The 3,888-nt window shown below is 37.9% G+C and overlaps 1 pseudogene; it reads right to left on the bottom strand.

Moving 5' to 3' along the window:
- Positions 1–2,036: 2,036 nt before the first annotated feature.
- Positions 2,037–3,503, bottom strand: LOC100770114 (annotated as a pseudogene).
- Positions 3,504–3,888: the final 385 nt, after the last annotated feature.

The raw sequence follows: 3,888 nt of genomic DNA, 5'->3' as shown, positions 1-3,888 counted from the left end.
TTCCCTGTAGGAGTGCTACTGATTTCTTTTTTTAAGTTAATCTTGTTTTCAGACAGTTTGCTGAAGGTGTTTATCAGCTAAAGAAGTTCCCTGGTAGAATTTTGGGGGTTGCTTATGTATACAATCATATCATCTGCAAATAGTTATACTTTGATTTCTTCCTTTCTGATTTGTATCCCCTTGATCTCTTTTTTTTTTTGAAGTTACATACAGTATAGTAATGTAGGACTGTTTATTGACATATAAAGGTATCTATACTGATGATAAATTTTTAAAACTCAAATTATGAAATAGTAGATACATTATGATCTCATTTTTATAGAAGAATAGCTATGTATACAGAGGCATACATTATAAGGTTTACAGTGCTAAGATAATAGGTAACAGTTTGTTACTCTCCATTTTATCTGTAGTGTTTCCTTTTCCTCAACAGTCTCACTATGTAGCCTAGCATGGCCTTGAGCTCAGGATCCTCCTGCCTTAGCCTCCCAACTGTGGAAATTACAAAGCCTGGCTCTGCATTGGTTTTCTTTTGTTAATTTTCTTTATGTAAAAATAATGGATTCAGGGCTGGAGAAATGGCTTAGAGGTTAAGAGCACTGACTGTCCTTCCAGAGGTCTTGAGTTCAATTCCCAGCAACCACATGGTGGCTCACAACCATCTGTTATGAGATCTGGTGCCCTCTTCTGGTGTGCAGATATTCATGGAAGCAGAATGTTGTATACATAATAAATAAATAAATAAATAAATAAATAAATAAATAAAATCTTTAAAAAAAATAATGGATTCATGATGTGACTTTCCAAATAAACAGCATTTACTTGATTTATAAGATATTTAGATTTCGGGAAAAAAATCAAGGATGCATTAAAATGACTTTTTTTTCTCCTGTCACAAAACTTCAATTAAACAAGTATTTTTTTATCGTGATGTATCCAATTAGATAATATTCGAAAAAACAAACAAAAAAACTTAGTCTTCAAAATGTTGAATTTGATTCTTTTGTTTGTTTGTTTGTTTCTTTCTTTCACAGAGTCTCTTTATGTATCTGGCTATCCAGAAATTCACCATGTAGACCAGGCAGGTCTCAAACTCAGAGATTCACTTGTCTCTGCTTCTGAAGTGCTGGGAATTAAGGAATGCCCAGCCTTGAATTAGATTAATCCTGATGCTATCTGACTAAAATGGACCTTTATCAAGATGCTCATTAGTAGCATTGCTGTATAAACTAATTTTATGTCCACAGTTTCTTATTTGACCCTTTCTTATTCTCACTCCTGCTGAGGGCCAGGAGACCAGAACAGGAAACCAAGTCCCTTTCTTATGTTTAGCTGAATATCAATAAAATTAAAAGGCAACAGATCTCTAAGCATAAAAAAAAAGCCAACAGCTGTTGTATCTATGGTATTTTATGTCACAAAGTAAGTCTATCCATTTAAAACATTTACCTATAACAGCCTTACTGATTGTGAAACTATAGTTAAGACCAGATTATAATTTCCCCCTTTAAATAATGCTAATTTCAGCTATAACACATTTATAGATAATACTTAATACATAAGGCAAGAGTATACAAAGATAAGCAGAATTGCACTTATTTTGTGGAACAGTTACCATGGATGTAGGGAAATGGAAAACATTGGTATATAAATTCCATTCCCCAATGAAATAGAATTTAAAAGTTTCATCAAAAAGGTCAGTTAAAAAAATTAAAAAAAAAAAAACAAAGATGGCAAATAGCACATGCATATTGGCACTTGCCTTTTAGTAACATTAATTTTTTTGTTGCCTGTTTCAATTCATTGACATGGTCTCAGCACCATATTGAGAAGTCACCCTGTGACCTACACAGGGCAATCATCACACCATCGTTCATTTTCAGCCAAGAGCCTACCATGCCAGTGGTAAATTCTGTGCTTTAGACCTCAAGTGGGAACTCATTTCTAATGCAAGTGTAACAAGAACATGTGCTGGCACAGCCAGGCCTCAAGCACTCTTTGGAAACGCAAAAGGTTCAAGGATGCCTTATTTAACATTATTTCAGATTGAGCAGCATAAATGCTGGGTTTTCTAGGTAGGATTTCTACAGGTTAGAGAAGCGTGACATCGTGGCTCTGTCAATGTCCCTGTGATCGGCTGACCACCTCACATTCATTGTCTGTGCTTTACAAACGTCTCTTTTTCTGGTCAAATCGGGGAAGGGCCATAATTGTTCCCAGGGCCCCGATGGCTACGTCAGGTGGCAATATCACTGGCTTGGCATAGGTTCCACCAATTGATCCAATGTTGGAAAGAGTAAATGTCCCTCCAGTAAGGTCGGTGGTACTGAGCTGACCTGAAGAACCCAGTTTCTGGAGGCGGTTTAGTTCCCTGGGGAATCTCAAACAGAGCGAACCTGAACATTCTTCACATTGGGGACAATTAACCGCAGCTCAGTATCCATTGCTATGCCAATGTTGTGAGAAGCCTTGTAGGTGATATTCTGGCAGTTTTCATCCACAGAGGCATTGAGGATAGGAAACTGAAGCAATCCTAAAGAAGCAGCCTTTAAGAAGCAATCCTAAAGAAGCAGCCTTTAAGAAGAAGGGAATGAAGGAGAGTTTGATTCCTGCAGCCAAAGCAACAGGTTTCAATTCTTCCTGAAACTTAACTAGTTCTGTAAGGTCCACCTCATCACAATAGCCAAAGTGGGGAATCTTCAGGGCTGCAGATATGGTCTTGACCATTACTTTTTGGAAACCGGTTATGGGCTCTGTCCTGTCTTTGCCTGTGAATACTGGAGGCTTTGATATTGGCGTGGGAAAGGTTCTGTCTTTGGGTTGTGGTGGAGGTGGTGTTATTTCAGCTTTTGGTGAGGGAGGCAATATTGCTCCTGTTTGCCTTTCCAAAAAGTTGAGAATATCTTCTTTAAGTATTCTGCCATGTTTTCCAGAGCTGACAACTTCACTCAGCTTAATGTTGTTTTCCATTGCCAGACGACAGGTGTTGCTAGTGTTTTCTGGCCTTTTATCTCTTGGTGAGTGTGTTCTCTGTGGGACACAGTGGGAGTTTCAACAACATCTGAATCCTTTAAAGCTTCTGTTTCGACGTCTATCAATGGCTTCCCCACATAAGCGATATCGTCTAGATTGTAATAGAGCCTCGTAATGATGATGCCATCGTAACGGCTGGTGATGATGACAGAGGCCTTGTCACTTTGAACTTCACAGATGCTGTCAAAGTGAGACATGGTATCTCCTTCTTTTACATACCATTCTTTAATAGTTACTTCTCAAATCCCTTCTCCAATGTCAGAGAGTTTGAACTGAACAACCTGTCCCTGTAGCACAGCTGCTGTTCTCAGGAAGAGATGTGGTTGACTGTATTTGAGCAAAAGATAACAGAAGGAACAAACACATTTTGGCTTTAAAACATGTACATTATTACATATTTGGAAATAGTGAACACAAGTCAGTCTGACAGCATTCCGGCTCCAGGTCCCCAGTACACACGTTGCAACCATCTTACTCCGGAAATCTCCCCTTGATCTCTTTTGATTGTCTTATTGCTCTAGCTAAAACTTCAAGTATTATATTGAATAGATATGGAGAGAGTGGACAGCCTTGTCTTATCTCTGATTTTAGTGGAATTCCTTTAATTTTCTTTCCATTTAGTTTGATGTTGGCTGTTGGTTTGCTGTATATTGTCTGTATTATGTTTTGGTGTGTTCCTTGTATCCCTGATCTCTCCAAGACTTTTATCATGAAGGGGAGTTGTATTATGTTAAAGGCTTTTTCAGCATTTAATGAGATGATCATAAGTGCGTTCTTACTTTCTTTCAGTTTGTTTATATGATGTATTATATTGGCAGATTTTTGTATGTTGAACCATCCCTGCGTCTCTCGGAT

The sequence above is a fragment of the Cricetulus griseus genome, chromosome 8, assembly GCF_003668045.3.
Source record: "Cricetulus griseus strain 17A/GY chromosome 8, alternate assembly CriGri-PICRH-1.0, whole genome shotgun sequence".
Lineage (NCBI taxonomy): Eukaryota > Metazoa > Chordata > Mammalia > Rodentia > Cricetidae > Cricetulus > Cricetulus griseus.
Note: the sequence above shows the minus strand (reverse complement) of the source record. Positions and strands in the feature narration are given on the sequence as shown.